Source organism: Mytilus californianus, unplaced genomic scaffold, assembly GCF_021869535.1.
Source record: "Mytilus californianus isolate M0D057914Y unplaced genomic scaffold, xbMytCali1.0.p SCAF_2, whole genome shotgun sequence".
NCBI lineage: Eukaryota > Metazoa > Mollusca > Bivalvia > Mytilida > Mytilidae > Mytilus > Mytilus californianus.
In genome coordinates, this window is record NW_026262668.1 from 138,069,953 (window position 1) to 138,089,787 (window position 19,835).

Here is a 19,835-nt window from a genome sequence, read left to right on the forward strand (position 1 = left end):
ACACCACTAGACTGACATTCCATGCTAACTCACAAGGTAACCGTCAACAGGAAAACATGTCACCCTATACAAACTATGCCTCTGTCCAAAACAGTATTTGTTCTTATCCTTAATACTGCGTGCAATTGTAGATTGATATTTCAGTGTATTATGACCCATTAAATTGCATCAAAGACTTTTTAGGTGGTTCCCTGATGTCAGTTATATCATGACTTGATTTACAGTTCCGTGAATTTTACTCAACATCTTGATTTTAACATCTGCAGACTATGACTTTTAACATCTGCAGACTATGACTTTTAACATCTGCAGACTATGACATTAGGACAAAAGACCCAACTATATGACCCAATAGATTTACTTGTCTTCAAACATCAATATCTCTGGACTCTTATAGATGAGAAACATTTGAATTTTAACACATATATCCCTAGTGAGAACACTATGTTACCATGCTGTCTACACTATACAAATGTCACAGTTTTTCTATTGATCCAAGGCATGGCTATTTATTATGAAACTGCAAAAAAATATCACAATGGTAATATATCTTAATTTAATAAGTTGTAAAGAATCTTCAATACTTTGTTTTTTTTATACATTTAAAAAAATGGATTTGACTGGATTTTCCAAAATTCTTCTTTTATTTGAATAATGCTGTTTTATGCATAATATATTATAGTATATTCAGCTATTCATTTGAGGTCCCTTTCGGTTATAAGTTCCTCAGCTATTCATTTGAGGTCCCTTTTGGTTATAAGTTCCTCAGCTATTCATTTGAGGTCCCTTTTGGTTATAAGTTCCTCAGCTATTCATTTGAGGTCCCTTTTGGTTATAAGTTCCTCAGCTATTCATTTGAGGTCCCTTATGGTTATAAGTTCCTCAGCTATTCATTTGAGGTCCCTTACGGTTATAAGTTCCTCAGCTATTCAAGAAGTTATACATCCTTGGCTTTCAAATTTTTGATTTTGAGTGTGCCTGATGAATGTAAATCCAGAAAAGCCCTTTACAAAGTGTTATTTTCATATCAGAAGTATTTTTAGGCCGTACCATATTTTACCAAAATTAAATTTTTGTTTAAGACAAATTGTAGTAAAATATGTTTTAGGGTAAGGCTCATATCTTAATATTAATGACAAGAGTTCAAAGTGAGGCCATTTTGGCAGATTTTGCAGTTATGCATAAATGCAACAAGTTAAAGGCCCTTAAAAGCTATATTGAGATTGTCTGATGTGCCTTACATGCCAAAACTGCACAATGTTGTACCTTACATGCCAAAACAGCACAATGTCGTACCTTACATGCCAAAAAATCACAATGCTGTGCCTTACATGCCAAAACAGCACAATGTTGTACCTTACATGCCAAAAATCACAATGCTGTGCCTTACATGCCAAAACAGCACAATGTTGTACCTTACATGCCAAAAATCACAATGCTGTGCCTTACATGCCAAAACAGCACAATGCTGTACCTTACATGCCAAAAATCACAATGCTGTGCCTTACATGCCAAAACAGCACAATGTTGTACCTTACATGCCAAAAATCACAATGCTGTGCCTTACATGCCAAAACAGCACAATGTTGTACCTTACATGCCAAAAATCACAATGCTGTGCCTTACATGCCAAAACAGCACAATGTTGTACCTTACATGCCAAAAATCACAATGCTGTGCCTTACATGCCAAAACAGCACAATGTTGTACCTTACATGCCAAAAATCACAATGCTGTGCCTTACATGCCAAAAATCACAATGCTGTACCTTACATGCCAAAAATCACAATGCTGTGCCTTACATGCCAAACAGCACAATGTTGCACCCTTAAAAATAAGAAGACATGGTATGATTGTTGCATGCCAAAAAAGCACAAGGTTATATATACCTCACATGCCAAAAAGCCAAATGTTGTGCCGCACATGCCAAAAAGTACAATGTTACACCTCACATGCCAAAAAGCACAATGCTGTACCTTACTTGCCAAAAAGCACAATGTTGTGTGCTCACAGCTAATTTTAAATATCTGTAAGGGAAATCTGATAATAATATTTAAGAGATTTTACTTATGTGGTTTGATGACATATTTATTACCACAAAACACAGATCAAGTTTGAATTTTGGTGGCGTCACTTTAACCGTTCTAGAGTTATGCCCCTTTACAAATGGAAAAATTGCTGAATTTTTCGTTTCCGTTCTCTAACTGTTCTCTAACCAAATGTTATGAAACTTATACACAATGCTTATTACCACAAAACACAGATCAAGTTTGAATTTTGGTGGTGTCACAGTACTCACTATTTCTGTTCTAGAGTTATGCCCCGTTACAAACGAAAAAATTGCTGAATTTCTCTGACTTATGTTTGCCTCAACCAAATGTTATGAAACTTATGCACAATACTTATTACCACAAAACTCATATCAAGTAAAAATTTGGGTAGTGTCACTTTTACCGTTCTTCAGTTATAGCCCTTTATAACTTTATATGATATGCAAGCGGGGGCATCATCTGTGTCCCATGGACACATTCCCCATTTATTTTTGTTCTGTTTCAGTGCTTCTACAGCATTAGGACAAATGTAAATTGTTGCATTACAGAAGGTAGTGAGTGATATGTTATGATGAAGTATTATTATACATCTTACCCTTTCATCATTCACCTGTCCAGATTAATTGGGTGTCTATTCCTTAGATACAGTAATGTTTATATACTGTCAGACTAGGATTCTGTAAAAACAAGGAAATCTTCAACAAATAAATATTCTCACTGATGAAATAAATTAAAATCTTCTAGATTGTTTTCTCAGGAAATATTTTGGGCAGAAACTACTTAAACTTGGTAAGTTGATTGAAAATTGTTTGTGAAAGAATAGTAAATTTAACCTAATGTAAGATTGTATATAACAAAGATTCTTGTTGGTGAGATTGTCATGAAATCTATCAGTTTATAAAAATCCCAAAATACTTGCCGACTATCCAACAGTATATAGTTTTACTCTGCTTTTCATTCATTCTTTGTCGTATATTAAAGCTTGGCTTAAATAGTTCACTAATTTCTTTCAGCATTATAGTACCGGTAATTTCTGCATGTACTTTAAAATCAGTTGAAGAAAATATAATATCTTCTAGTATTTTTCGAAGCTTCCAATCGCATCGACATTGTTCTAAAAAAGGGAAAAAACGTTTAACTGATTTTTAGTTCTAATATTTACACAATGTTTTGGGTAGTCTTAATTCTGATTGATTCAAATAGAGTGTAATATGTATAGTGGCAGTCTCTAGATTGAAAACTTGATTTCGTGTAAAAACATTAAGCAAAAAATACAGGAAATCTATGAAAAGAGAAATGTTGTACTAAACATGATAGATTACAGATATTGTTTTTTTTTCTTTAAAAGCAAGATATTACTTGGTTTTGATGGATTACAGTTTCATGCGAATTAATTTTGGTCATGTTTATTACCTTGTAGTATATAATATAGGTGGCTGTATTTTAATTAACATTCTATTATAATGTTTTTATTACATGTCAAGATCTACAATTAAATTTGAACATGTTGGATGCATTAATTGATAGTTGTTATTATGACTACAATATATATATGTAAACAATTACTTATTTCAATAAATCCTTCCTAGAGGAAAGTTTTTATATGATTTTCTTTCATCTTAAATTTTCTTACAAGATTGTCAATCGCAACATATTGGAAACATTTGACTCCAAAAATCATACCAGGTATTGTGATTCAGATAAACTGTAATAAACAATGTCAAAAAAAGTTTTTATCAGACCAAACCAAATTTAAGCAGACTTTGAAATGCGGTTTAGAACTCTGTAAATATATACATTGGAAATGTGGTATGATTGGCAATGAGACAAGTATCCACCAGTCAGAGACCAAATTCTGGTTCCATTCATTCCTTCAAATGAAACTGTCTATACCAGGTTTGGACGATTAGGAAAGATTTCCTCAAATCTTAAGCCAGTAATATAAGCTATTGGTTGTTAAATGAGTTTTGGTGAATGCTGTCCAGATCATGCCAACATTTTGATTCCAGACAAACATATTGTAATATATACTATTGACACAAGTCTTGTTCTGTAATATATTATTTGTCAATATTATACTACAATATGTTAGTTTTGCTTTTTTGTCAGAATTATTTAGTTCCAAACATTTTGAATCAGCTGCTTGAAACATACAATGTATGTTATCATAGATGAAATAGACCAATCTTAACAAGGTCCAAATGGGAAAGACAGTTTATTAGGATTAAGAGAAGAGGATCAAATTTATGAATTATGCAGTAAAGTAATGCACAGTTATTGTTGCATAAGATCTTTTTTGTTTTTCTTTTAATAACAACCAAACTCTCCTAAATTATCAGATTATAAAATCCACAACTCAATAAAAAAACTTTTTATTTTGGAGTCAAAAGGTCAAGGTCCCAGTGCCTTATTTTGGAAAGGTTTTTTTTTCTGGATTTTTTTTAGCTGTAAGTGGGATTTTTACTAATCTTTGGTGGATAATGTGCATTTTTTTTTTGGTGGGGGGGGGGGGGGGAGATTGCTGTTGATTTTAAATTCACTTGGTTTTGGAAAGAGGTCATAGTCACAGCAGCAATTACTAGTAAAAGATTGAAATATTTGGTAAAATTTTGATTTTTCATTTATTCAAACTTAAAGTCCTCATCAAGAACCCTCCCCCTCTAAAAAAAAAACATATTAGTTTAAATATTTATTGCAAAATTACACCCATAAGAGTCAAGCAATACAAACAAACAATGATACAATTAAATACAATACAATGCAATACAATACAATAGAACATATTTTTAAGAAAGAGTTGAATTTACAAATTTGTATAAAAATACACAATCATAAACTTGTCTGACATGGATCTGACCCACTCAGTTCTAAAGACTGCTTAATGAAGACCCCAATATGACACAAGTTTAGGGTTGGGGTTTTCTTAATAAAAAACAAAACCAACAGGACTTGGCTAATACATCCACAGTGCCTCTGTAAGGTTTAGAATATTCTAACAACCAGTAATATGTAAGTTTGTTTCGTGGACTACATATAATTCTGTGAACTGCATTTAATTCCCTAACCTTTCCTGTAATCTGTGTTCCATAGAACCCAAAGTAATTGTTCCTTTGGGAATAATAAACACTCATTTTATAACATTACCCTGTACAATATAGATAAAAACATAACCACCTATTTGCCTAACACATTTATTGAGTTATAAAATCAGTCACTATCACATTATAATATAGGAAGACGTTTCTAATCAATGCAACAGAAACTGGTGAATGCTTGGAAGGAGTCATTGATTAAACAGTTACTAATTAATACTTTGACTTCATTAATACACTATAGATCAATGCACTTTCTTGGTGCATTAAAGAACACTTGTAGTTTAATTAAGAAGATTATATACCTGAAAAAAACCATGTGTGTAGATGTTATTAAATGGGGAGAACTTCTCAGGAAAGTGGTATTTGAGGTGAAATATGACCTTGGGATAAAGGAGGTGTTGAGGGGAAATATGACATAATCTTGGGATAAAGGAGGTGTTGGGGGAAATATGACATAATCTTGGGATAGAGGAGATGTTAGGGGAGATATGATATATAACCTTAGGATAAAGGAGATGGTAGGGGAAATATGACATAACCTTGGGATAAAGGAGATGTTAGGGGAAATATTACATAAACTTGGGATAAAGGAGATGTTAGGGGAAATATGACATAATCTTGGGATAAAGGAGGTGTTGGGGGAAATATGACATAATCTTTGGATAAAGGAGGTGTTAAGGGGATATATGACATAATCTTGGGATTGAAGAGATGTTAGGGGAAATATGACATAACCTTGGGATAAAGGAGATGTTAGGGGAAATATGACATAACCTTGGGATAAAGGAGGTGTTAGGGGAAATATGACATAATCTTGGAATAAAGGAGGTGTTAGGGGAAATATGACATAACCTTGGGATAAAGGAGATGTTAGGGGAAATATGAGATAACCTTGGGATAAAGGAGGTGTTGAGCGGAAGTATTACATAATCTTGGGATAAAGGAGGTGTTGGGGGAAATATGACATAATCTTTGGATAAAGGAGGTGTTGAGGGGAAATATGACATAATCTTGGGATTGAAGAGATGTTAGGGGAGATATGACATATAACATTGGGATAAAGGAGATGTTAGGGGAAATATGACATAATCTTGGGATAAAAGAGGTGTTAGGGGAAATACTACATAACCTTGGGATAAAGGAGGTGTTAGGGGAAATATGACATAATCTTGGGATAGAAGAGATGTTAGGGGAGATATGACATATAACATTGGGATAAAGGAGGTGTTAGGGGAAATATGACATAATATTTGGATAAAGGAGGTGTTGAGGGGAAATATGACATAATCTTGGGATAAAGGAGATGTTAAGGGAAATATGACATAATCTTGGGATAAAGGAGGTGTTGAGGAAATATGACATAACCTTGGGATAAAGGAGATGTTAGGGGAAATATGACATAATCTTGGGATAGAAGAGATGTTAGGGGAGCTATGACATATAACATTGGGATAAAGGAGATGTTAGGGGAAATATGACATAATTTTGGGATAAAGGAGGTGTTTATGGGGAAATATGACATAATCTTGGAATAAATGAGGTGTTATGGGAAATATGACATAATCTTGGGATAAAGGAGGTGTTAGGGGAAATATGACATATCCTTGGGATAAAGGAGGTGTTGAGGGGAAATATGACATATCCTTTGGATAAAGGAGGTGTTGAGGAAATATGACATAATCGGGATAAAGGAGGTGTTGTTGGGGAAATATGACATAATCTTTGGATAAAGGAGGTGTTGAGGGGAAATATGACATAATCTTTGGATAAAAGAGGTGTTTATGGGGAAATATGACATAATTTTGGAATAAAGGAGGTTTTGAGGAGAAATATGACATAACCTTGGGATAAAGGAGGTATTACGGGGGTCTGATCCTGGATCCTGATTATCATTGTAAAATTAGAGCTTGTAATTTCACATGTCCCGTCTGACTTCGTTTCCCATTTTCAAGCAAAATAATTTGACTTTCACGTGTCATGTTTACAAAAATTGGCCAATCCTGCATCACTCTTAGACCCCAATGAAGCCCACTGTTAGGGGAAATATGACATAACGTTGGGGTAAAGGCATTGTTTTAGGGGAAATATGACATAACCTTGGGACAAAGGAGGTGCTGAGATTACATATGAAATAGATTAACTAAAGAGAAAGGAGGTGTTGAAATGAACAAAAGAAAAAGGAGGTGTTGAAATGAACAATCTATGGAGAAAGGAGATATTGAGGAGATATGAAATTCTGTAAATTCAGAAATTATTGCGTGCATTTATTATTGCGATTTTGTTAATTTAGACTAAAATGCGTTTTAATTTTTGTGATATTGAGAAAAATCCTGTTAATTCATATAAAAAATTTCAAAATGCGAGTTTAAATTATTGGGATTATAACCCTGTCGCATTTTTCGCAATAATAAAAACATCGCAATAATTTCTGAATTTACAGTAGATAAACCAAGGGAGAAGGTAGACACTGAGGTAGAATTTGAAATATTTTTTTGACACTAATTTATGATTGATAAAAGTAAACTTCACATTTGTTACTCCATGTTTATGAATGGGATGTTTTTTTCATGCAAGTTTCTGTTATGTTTCTCATGGCTCAATGTATATTGTCAGATGATATTGGTATATTGCAAAGTAAAGAATATGTTTTTATAAACTCATGAACTTCACTTATATTGTTACACATGCAATAGCTCTCAAATAATTTTAGGATAGATTTAAAAATTTATAAAATGTTGGCAAATTTTGCATTTCCTGGGGACATTGTGTCTGTGACAAACATGCAGGAGCTCATGTGTTAACATTTTGTCTCCCTGAAATCCCAGCTTAAGATGTATGATTGAGAAATTGTGTCTAATAACCTTAATGTCAGCAGAGAAAATTAGGAGTCTTTGTCTTTTCTTCCAGAAAATGTTCTAATCTCCAATCAGACAGATAAGCAGTTGTCAAGTAGCATTTCATAGACACAATGACTAATGAAATAAATTACATTGTTGATTTCATGAGGCAGTCAATGTTTATTTCAGATTTTACACAAGATACATCTGTATATAGAAACACTTAATGAAACCTTTGCCGAAAATAGATTGAAGATCTTTGAGTAGAACTGAGTGATTACAGATCCTTATATAGTGTTTATTAAGGTCACAAATGGTTTCAAATTATCAAGAAGGGAATCATGGTTAATTAAATTTACATCTGATTAAAGAACAAAACAGGATGATTTCCTTTGTCTAAATGAAGAAAATAAGCAGGAATGGTACACAATGTATATGGTCCACTGCATTTAAAAAAAATCTGTAGACTTTTATAAGATTTACCAGGCATTGGTTTACTGTCTTCAAATGTTTTTAAATCTGCACACTGACTTTCGTATATTGCTATAATAAAACTTTTGATGTGTGATATTTATCCTATCTATTTCAAAATTATATAAAAATGCCTACAGACTTTGTAGAGAGTATATAAATTCATCAATTGATTGACTTTGACATATCTATGACTATATGTTGTGTATAGCCCAATAAAAGTCTGTTAAGATGGCACTCTATTGATATTAAATAAGAAAAAGTTATTTTATATTTTTAAAGTTCAAATTGACTTTGTCCTTAGATCAGTAATGCAGATCAATCATCATTCATTGCTGACCTCTGTAGTGAGATTTGACCTGTGTGTACTGGGTAAGATGATATGATGGATGGGGGACTGTGATTATTACTGATGAGTTTCCATATTGGCAATAATTTACCAATTAATATTTGTGAAGCATGTTTTACATGATTTCTTACATGTCAGAATTTGTAGTTGTTAAGATTGAACAAGATAATGATCAACTGTTTATATTCATTATTGAATACATACTGAGATAGTATAATTATTTACATGGTCATCAAATGCAAGTTTGTGTTCAAAATGTTACAGCTGCTTGACCCTTAAAGCAGAGACATGTAGCGCACAAGATTGGAAACAAGACGAAATTTTGTGATATCCATCACACAGCCCTCATGATTTCATTGAATAGGTTAAAGTACAATATAAAATTCTATTTTCTAAAAAAATCACAAAAAAATATTTAATTAATACCTGCAATACCCTATCAAGAAATCTTTATGATTTCCATGTTTTAAAGCATTTTATCACTATTTTGTGTATTTTTCATTTGATCTTTTTTTGTGATAATTTTTCACATCATGCTACTTGCTTGAGATAGAAAATCATGGTTAGAAACTAAGGGAGCAGGTGCTGTTGTCAATGAATAAGAATAAGAATATTTATTATTCCAATCAAGGGCCCTTGATGGGCAGCATAACATGTACACATAAAACAATACATCATGATTTGTAACAGAAAAACATTTTTATATATTAAAATGAAACATTAAAAAGTTCAGACAGATGTTATTATCTTCATTCTATAAAAATCACATACATTTAATTCCAGGCAGGATCAGAACTATAAAATCACTACAATTATCATTGTTATTACATACATTAATTAACATTTAGTCTAACATCTAGACATGTAATAATATAGCTCCCTAAATATTTAAGTATAGACAAATTTTCATTAGTAAATAACCAAACAAATTTTGCCTCATTTGAAAGATATATAAAATTGGGACAGATACAGTTTATCTCCTTGAAAAATATCTCCCTATCATTATTGTATGCTGGACAACTAGTAATAAAATGTTGTTCATCTTCAACCAGATTTAGAGTACATTTCTTACAAAGCCTTTGGTCTCTTTCTATATATAAAGTTTTATACCTGTCTCTTTCTATTTTGAGATCATGTGCACTGATTCTGATTTTACATATGGCACTTCTCAATTGAAAATTGTTTAAAGATAGATGCATTTCTTTCGAAAAACAAGTTTTAAGTTTGAAATAAGTATCTAATTTACTACTCTTTGTATCTCTTCTTTTTGTGTTCCAAAATTTTACAAAACTATTACAAAGTTTTTGCTTAACTGACTTGATAAAAAAGTTGAGCTTTACCTCCAAATTATGAATATTCAGCTTTTTAAAAATGTAATGTATGGATGAATACCAGCATTCAATATTATTATTAAACATGTTTTTGTTACACATATAGGTATCATACAGTAAACCATCTTTCATATTTTTTATTCTAAACCAATATTTCAGCATTGATAATACAACTGAAAAATATAAAGGGAATCTACCAAGCTCTCCTTGCACAGCTAGGTTAGAAGACTTTTTGTTTACACCTAATATATACTTCATATATCTTAAATTGGATTTATCTAAAAAAATCATTCATATAAATGTGCTGTAATAAATATTCACTTTCTTTCTGGCATGCTGCAGAGCTAGTTTTAAACATACCTGTAATTTCACTGCCATACATTAAAATGGGTTTTATTGTATGGTCATATATATGTAATAGAGTAGAAATACTTGGATTGGAAGATGATAAAGATCTTTGCAATTTGAATACAGCTTTTAGTGATTTTTTGTATAATTCTTCCTTTCCTTGCTTAAAAAGTCCACTAGATATAAATTTTAAACCTAAATACTTATAATTGTTAACACAATGTAAACATCAATGACGTCATAATGCAAACTAGCAATAAATAGATTATCAATGGTCTTTCAAACTCAAGGATGTTCTCTGCCACATCTCTTCTGAGAGCTTCACCCTTCAATGAGATTGTAGCTAAGAAACACCCTCTCGTTTGAAATACCATCCATTATCTGTAATTATTTATACCATAAAAAACAAAAAAGAATATCAACCATAGCAACACCACCCCTTTTTCTGTGACTTCGAGAAATTTTCAATACCTTGATGTCAATTTTTGGCTTTTATTGTCCATAAAATCTTCAATTTAAAAGATAATATTTTCAAACCTTTGTATCATATTTGGAAAAAATATGAGAGAAGCAATATGTCTGTATGTGAAAAAGTAGTTTGAAAAGTAAATAAAAGAGTGATATAATTTACTGTAAATTCAGAAATTATTTCAAGTTTTTTATTAATGAGAATAATGCGACTGGGTGAGAATCACAATAATAAGAACTCACATTATGATATCTGATACATATATCTGTATGTAGAAATCGCTATAATTAATCTGACATTTGTGTCCATTCTTCAAAAATCGCAATGATAAATGCATGCAATAATTCCTGAATTTACAGTATTTAGATTATAATCATATGGTCATTAAATGGAGTTGCCAAAAAGTTTACAATTGCTTACCCTGCATTTTGACTGTTTGATGAAGTAGATTTAAAGAAGAAAAGGCAAATTCTGTAAATTATGAGGAATAAAAGATATGTGGGGTAAATTTGATGAGAAAGCAATTAACAATGCATGTTAGTCAAAATTGATGTATAAAAAGGTGTGGTCTCAAACGAGGCATACCTTAACATTGTATGGATCTTCTTTTTAGACTGAGGAGCCAACTTAAGTCCTTGATTATCTTACTTTCACTGAATTGAGGAATTTTTAATTTTTTTTATGTGAGATCAATATATTGATTGTCAAAGAAAGTGTATACATGCTGCCACTAGATAATGTCATATATATTTCTGTGTGTCCTGGACACTTACCTTCAGATTTAATTATGTTTTTTTCTTAGGAAACCATAGAAAAGCTTAATTACTCTGTGTATTCCATGAAAACATATATTTACTATATAGTATAGTTAATACAGCTTTCATTATTAACCTATTCAGGATAAAGTTAATAAATAAAGCTTTTAACATTTATAACCTTACAATGAAATATCTATATATTTCAAGTTGTTGCTTAGGTGTGCTTCACCTTGTTGAATTATATCAAAAAGACAACTTTGTCAACACCATTTTAATTTTCCCCTGCCCTCATCACAGGGATATAGTAATGGTCTCTATCTGTATGTCTTTAGTTCTCACAGACTCTATGACTTGAAGTAACTTTTGTATAGTAAATTAACATGAAGAAAATCCCCAAATCTGATACAGTTTTTCCTAGTTGATGTACTAGTAGTTCTTTTTTCCCTTTGTAAATGTATGTACCCAGGGACATCACCAAAATTCCTGGAGAAAGATAGTTGTGGAAGTATTTGTTAAAAAAAGACATTATGTAATTCTAACTTGTTAAACTTTGTTTTTTTATCTATTTTTTTTTACTAATTCAACATGTTTGATAATTTAAAGCAAGACAGATTGATAAAATTTTCTGCCAGCAGATTGGATAATGTAAGTCACAGCTAATCAATACTACTAGATATATACTGACAACTTGTTATGAGTAATAATTGTTACAACTTCAATACACATCTGTTTATACTGTAAACTAAATATTTAGGTCTTACAATTTATACTTTGGAATGTATCAAATCTTGTGGAATTTCTTTAATTCAGCAGTTACTACAGTAAGTGGACTTTTACTTGATGATTTTATTCATTTGTGGAATACTAATTCCCAAGGATTTCTAAAAGATTTTCTATGAAATAATAATTGGCTTTTTGCATTCATTCAAAAAAAAACTACTACTACGATGTAGAAAGTCTAAAGATTTTTGTTTTAATGTTTACACACATGACTATAAATTTGTTGTCCAACTCAGTCAATCACAGAAAAATCTTATGGTCAGGGGGAGTAGGTGTTACCTTGGAAAACAAACTTATCAACAGTTTAATGTATTTTGAATATAATAGCAAACCGTTTTAAGTACACCTTTATGCAGATTTTTCAGTTGATTAGATAAATGGAAAATATTAATCTTTAAATAGCAACCATGAAAAGGATGAGGTGATTTGAAAATGTTTTGTCTCCTATGGTAACTTATATGACATTAGAGCATGAAGTACGAAAGTTGGAAAGTATCACCAGCTGATTTCTCCTTATATGGAAAGTTACGTTTCTAATTCCCCTTGTATTAGTTTCACTCACAGTGTTATAATGGGAGGGTTGCTGAAATGTATCAGAATTTGAATATTTAACGGAGTCTTTTTTAATTACATTATAAAATAGGAAGTTATATACATATTTCTGTAGAAGGCAATTTTAAAGCATCATTGCCAATTTACCTGTTTCTGTAAGTTTGAATGGAAGGACATCAATTGTTAGCCATCAATAGATTTTTACATAACTTTACCATCATAGAATCTGGCTTTTGGTTAATAAATGTACTCATATGTTTTGTTTTTTTGGGGGGAAAATGCTAAAAAAAAATTATTTAGTTTTGACCCATCTTTGGAGGTGTATGATTTATTGAAATGTTCACAATTATCTACCTGTTGTTAAAACTCAAACTACCTCATACATGCATTTTTTTATACTTCACTCTTTGAAAAAAGCAAACTGACAACATATCTTAGTATTTTGCTCTTAGAATAGAATTACGTTCCTAACCTTTTATTTGTTTATTTTGCTGTGGTTTCTATGATGGGAAGAAGAAGTGAATTCTTACATGTCATGCTATATGAATTATAGTGTATTGATAATAGTTTAATCTCTTAGATGTTACTATCAAAGGGTAAAGGCAAAAAAAAAACATCTGTTTTTATTGTAATTGGTATATTGTCTATTTTTGAACAGAAGGAAGATAAAACAAGCAAATATGATTACCTCTGATATCATTTACCTTTGTATTGTTTTCTTTGCAGAAGAAATCAGAAATTTACATTAACCATATTTTATTTAGGTCAGTTGGTGTCAGTAACTTTTCTTGATATTTTAGAAATTGTTTTTTGGAGTCATTTTGGCATTCAATCAGGTTTGCTTTTCTTTTGAAATACATTAGTACTTAAAATACTTAAAAGAAAAACTAACATTGCATTACGGTTATTTATTTTATTTCTTATTTACGCACAATCTGATAATTGTATAAAAACTTCAAATATTATATAATAAATAATACTCATGGTTTATTCATATGAAATGTTATTTTTTCCCCATATAATTTTGCAATTGATAAATACCTTTACTATTTCTTTCTACTGTTTAGAGATTTGTAACCAATCTGTACTACAATATTTTGTAATCGGTCATTGGGGCATGTGTATATCATTGTCTTTTTCCACAGCTGTTTGGTCAAGTCAAGTATTATTATAAGGGGGAAAAACCAACAATGTTCTGAATTAAGGATGCTTAAACATTATTAGGGTAAATGTGAAATAAGGACATTAAAGCTGTTAACTAAATAGTTATAAATGGTATAAATTCAGAGAATAATACAAAATAAACAAATATAGATTAAAAGTTTGCTAAGGGAGAAAATGTGTACTAAAGTTTTCTGATATAAATTGCATGAATAGCCTTTCCTCTATGCTACAGACCAGAATAGATTTTTGGAGTGGCAAATTATTACAAAAGCCTCTGATTTTCCTTAGCATGTCAACCATGATGATAATAGAACAAATAAAATTTATGTGGTATAATACAACATCAATGAAAATGAAATAATGAAATAATGAAGAATTTTGTAAGATTGTTATAAAAATGTTCAGCTAATATCACAAAAATGTGATCATTTAGGAACAATTCTACGATTTCCACAAAGTCTGATGGGCTAAACAAATAGTAAATTTCATTGCTGAAATTATGAATGATGTTTTTGATTAGATGTTTCCTATTATTTCTTCTGAAATATAAATGTACATTCTTCTAAAAAACTAAATATGGTTCTTCTGAAAAACGATTGTATATTGCTTGACTCTTACCTTTTATTACTTTTGAGGATTCACATAGAAAACATAATTTATTCTTTAAACAGTTTATAATTTGACAATGAATACTTTATGATTGATTTTAAATTGCGAACTCAAGCTGTAGAATATTGGTAGATTCAAAGAGAAAATGGATACTGCTGTGAAATGAGAGGTACACTAGTCTTTCTTATGACATTGGATCCCCACTTAATACAACATGAGTTAGGCTTCTCATGTTACGTATGATTTCACCGATTATCGAGGAAGCTGAAAATTTAATGTAGGTATTAGGTAACAACTGCCTTCCAAGTTTTTTTTACCGTCACATTTGAAATATATGCTAGTTCAAAGAAAATTGTCGTTAGAAGGTTTAAACTTGATCTGTTAATACCGTTGTAACTAGAAATCGAAGAGGTTTTATTCTTTGTGTGGAAATAGAGTTTCAGGGGGAAAAAAATTTCGTGCAAAAGTTAAGGTAAGAACGATGTTTGTAATATAAGTTCTTTATACACTTTGTTTTGTATGAGGGCATGCACAATTAACAATGGTTAATTTTAAATGAGACTACTTCTTTCTAAAGAACCAGCTAAAGAAGGATGGATTCCAGAACCCTTTGATTAAAGTTTAAACAGATATACAATAATACTTTTAACATACGCCCATATTGTTAATTCTTTTAACAGCTTGCAATCTATTTTACAGAACTTTTTTTACTTGAGTTAACTTTAGATTTCTACAGTTGAATGCATTGTAAAAATTCAATTATTTTTATGATAAAATTTCTTTTGTGAGATGGATTTAAAATGTTAAGGTTAAATCAGCCATTAGTATCTTGTAGTATGGTATTATGTAAGGTTCACAAGCCAGAAATTCTTTGCAAAATTTGAAAAGACCCAGTCAGAAAGTTATCGGGTGCTTACATCTTCACATTTTCAATTATCAACAGAATCTTATTTGGTGGCCAGAAATTGTCATTTAAATTACACCGTTCATTGTAGAGATTTTCACTTGAGATGACAGTTTAAGTGTAAATTAAATATAGGGTACAATCATATACTTAAAATAATTGTGTGATCTGATTAAAGAAGTTGGTAAGTTATTGAAATACTCATGCTGAATTATGAAAACAAAATATGAATGAGAACATAATAAAACCTGTATTTATGACTATAATTCATGTGTTCAAGTCAATATCTAGCAGGTTATGTCTAAACCACAGGTGTACCCTAAACCAGGTAAAAAGTTAAATGACAACATTATTGAAAAACAGTGACACCAGAGTAATCTCCCCTGGGTGTTTTGACTAATTTTATGGTCATGACAATACACAATACTACAGTGATTAATTGGTGGTCATAAACAATTTGACAGGTGTACACCCAATACACATGTTCCTACCTGGACATAGGTACATAGATATTACCAGTAATTACAGGTAAATACTTTGATGTCAGTAATTACAAGTAGATCAATAGTTTGGTGTGACCACATGGTGTGGACATGATTCTCTGATGTAGGAAGTGCTATCATACTTTGTGTAAAATACTAGGAAGGAAATTTGTCAATGTCAAAGGTTTGTAATGGTCAGTTATTTTTATTATTTTGGTTAAATAATTAGTTAGCATTGTTTTGGTAGGTTTTGATTTAGATTTTACAAACTTTGTTTAAACAACAGGAAGTGATTTAATATTTATAACTTACGTTTCATAGATAATTTTATTTTATAATACTATTTTAAAACTACTGTCATTGGTTGTATGATTTGAAATGTTTTGATGAGATAAGTGCTAAGTATATTGTTAAGATCTGAGCTATAACAATCTGGACAAAATAGATAAGAAAATGGAAAAATTGATAAATCGAATTAAAGCTTCAAATATTTTATTTAGTGTAAATAGTTTGAAGACAGAAATTTGTAAGTTCATTCAAAATAAAGATTTGCATTTCTTTTATTCATACTGTGTTTACAAAAATATGCATCAAAAGATTTTTGACATGAGTTCAAGGCCCATTTTAAAAGAGATAACCACAATCACAATTTTTTTTATTTTAACAAGACACACCAAATGTTCATATGATTTATTGGAGTATATTGTTGCACACCTTTTAGAAGGCATTTGAAAGGTAATTATGACAACATTTTCAATGAAGATGAACCTTGTACAAACAATTCTTTCTTATCTGACCCAAAAGGTATGGTTTTTTTATTGGCCTGTCGAAATCAAGCTTGACAGGGAAATCTTTTTATAAATCCACTACTCCAAAAACCTATTTATTAATCTTTTTTTATATGCAGATCTTATGAAAATAGTATTATTTATACTAATAGGTAAAATTTTTTAAATTCAATTTTCTTCAAGGCAAATTATTATGAAATGAAGATCCTCTAGAAGCATTCTTCATATCAGGCTAATGATGTGGCTTTCAAAGTGGCTATTGTGCCACATTATGGTCCACATTTGAACCCTGTGAGATTTTTGCCGAATGGGATTTGAATTTCAATGATTAAATAAAGGTCAGTTTGCATGTATGGTTGCTTTATTTTTCACAGTGTGGGTTTTGGAAAAAGCGATGGTTGCTTTATTTTTCACTGCTGGTTTTGGAAGAAGCGATGGTTGTTTTATTTTTCACAGTGTGGGTTTGGAAGAAGCGATGGTTGTTTTATTTTTCACAGTGTGGGTTTTGGAAGAAGCGATGGTTTCTTTATTTTTTGCACAGTGTTGGTTTTGGAAGAAGCTGATGATGTTACAAGAGCTGTCTTACAAATATTCTTACATAAACAATTAACCTTGATTAAGGTCAACCTTATCTAACAATGCAATTCTTACATAACCCAAAGTATGAACTTGTCAGGTCAATTTATAACCTCTTCAAAAGGTCATATAGGGTCAAATATAGACTTGCTAGTTTTATAGTGTGTATTAAACAGAGTGATGCCTATAAAATGGCTATAAAGTTATCCTGACAGGATGAACTGTACATTTTATACTTATTTTAGAGCTGTTTTGTGTCAATCAAAATCCTTTGATATACCAGTAAAATATGCAGAATGATATACATGGGATAGACTGGAAAGAATATTTAGTATTTTTCATGTCATTTATTTTGTGATAAATTCATATAAAAGAGCAAAGGTAAATAATTTTAAATACAAGAAATTTAGCATTTTGGATCAAAGATTTTTAAAAGTTACTGTATTTTGCAATTCTAAATTCCAGTAATGTTTTAAAGTAAAGATATTCCTTTATTTGAAAAATATATATTACTTTTTGAAATATATTTGGATCATTAAAACAAGGAAAGTTTGAAGCCATTTACATCTTAATTCTCTATTTGTCTTATATTAGAATAAAACCAGTCTCTTGTGATGAATTTCAAAAAGGTATTTTTTTCCTAGACTGATATGTAGGTGTTGGACCAAACAATTATCTTTGCTGTAAACATGTGACTTCTTCTTGAAGAAATCTTAAATAAACTGTATAATATGGCGTACTTATTTAATTGTACTGAATGATCATTAGTTTGCTTTAAAATGATTATTTTATAATAACTGTAATGGCATCACTAAAACTTCAAAAAACATATTCTCATGTGTTCAATATCCTATAAAATTAGAAGTAAATGACAGTTAGATTGGACTATCTAATGGGGAGGAATGTAGTACAGGTGTTAGGGGAGATAAGCAGGTGTATGCTGATTATGTAATCATATTTGTATGATTTATAGTAGTAGAATTATATAAACATCCCCTAAGTATCAGACTTGTTATCCTTACTGAGGGGAGGTTAAAAAAAAATTAGTGAATTACAAGAACATTATTTCAAACATGTTTTTGAATTCACTACTTAATGTGTGAAATTGATAGTCATTTCTTATTTATCATATCAAGGCAATTGTAAATTGAATTATACAGTCTAAGCTCTCAGAAAAAGAAAATGTTGGAAAACATATATCTTCTGTACATTTCTAGATAAGCCTTCAGAAGAACAGTTTTGTTCATTTTAACATGGTATTGAACATATCACTTCTGTATTTATACTAGTAAAAAATAAATTATATAGAAAAGATCATCCACAGATTTTTTTCATTCATTTAATAACCTGTCCACTTAATAAGGCAAGCTGGGTTGTTAAAAGCTATAAAATATTACAAAACTAATAGTCCAATTTCCAATTACTGACTTCTGTTTTGAATTTCTAGATTTTTTTTGCAAAAGGGAAACTAACACTTAGGAAGGACTTATGTATCCCTGCCTGTACATTTAAGCAAGGGGAATAAGCATGGTGTATTTTGAAAGATCTGACAATAATTTTTACTTTGTATGTGCATTACACATTTATGGTAAAATGGCATTGTGAAATATATGATTACACAATGAATATTTATAAAAGCTTTTAGTTTGAAGTATATCAAAACATGCTTTTTTTATAAGGTTTGTATAGGCAGGGATACAGTTTGTACTATAAGGTGCTGAGTCCCATTGCAAAATTCTTAAATTGGTAACAAAGTAAGTAAATGGAGTATTAAGAACCTGCAGGAGATATTATTGATATACACAACATTACGTTAGATATACATCCTGGTAGTTTAGTGCTCAAATCCAGATCTAAGCCAATTACAAATCTGACACTTTACGCTTGAATGACATTGATTAAGCTATTCTACATGAAATAGAAGGTACTAGTATTCCTGGATTAACACCTGTATATTTCTCATGTTTAGTAGGTACCAATATTCCTGGATTAACACCTGTATATTTCTCATGTTTAGTAGGTACCAATATTCCTGGATTAACACCTGTATATTTCTCATGTTTAGTGCATTTTGTAAATTGATTTTGGCTCAAACTTTACAAGTTTGATTTTTACTCAAATTTCAAAATGGAACTATAAGCAAACATTGATTTAGAGTTTGAGTTTTAGATGTATTGGAGGAATTGTTTTTGAACATGATTTTTGAATTGTGATATTTCCAACCAATCATTGGATGAAGCATTGATTATGCTATTTAGTTTCAGTGATCCA

General features: G+C 30.7%; 1 protein-coding gene and 1 long non-coding RNA gene across 13 annotated transcripts in view; one reads left to right on the plus strand and one right to left on the minus strand.

Moving 5' to 3' along the window:
* Positions 1-19,835, plus strand: part of LOC127731197 (zinc finger CCCH domain-containing protein 10-like) — a 130,171-nt gene that overhangs the window by 77,733 nt on the left and 32,603 nt on the right. Inside the window, exon 1 of one of the 6 annotated variants that reach the window (XM_052240151.1) lies at positions 12,429-12,530. The exons of 2 other annotated variants lie outside the window; for them this stretch is intronic. The gene's annotated coding sequence lies outside the window, so the exon portion shown is untranslated. 3 more of the 6 variants (XM_052240148.1, XM_052240149.1, XM_052240150.1) reach the window with 3 other exon arrangements.
* On the minus strand, positions 4,569-6,758 carry LOC127731198 (uncharacterized). 7 transcript variants are annotated; one of them, XR_007995553.1, is made up of 3 exons: positions 5,999-6,758; positions 5,882-5,920; positions 4,569-5,646 (listed from the first exon to the last, which is right to left on the minus strand). It is a non-coding gene; the product is annotated as an uncharacterized LOC127731198 (long non-coding RNA). The 7 variants fall into 7 exon arrangements; XR_007995557.1 differs by having other exon boundaries at positions 4,569-5,685; XR_007995555.1 differs by having other exon boundaries at positions 4,569-5,605; positions 5,882-5,959.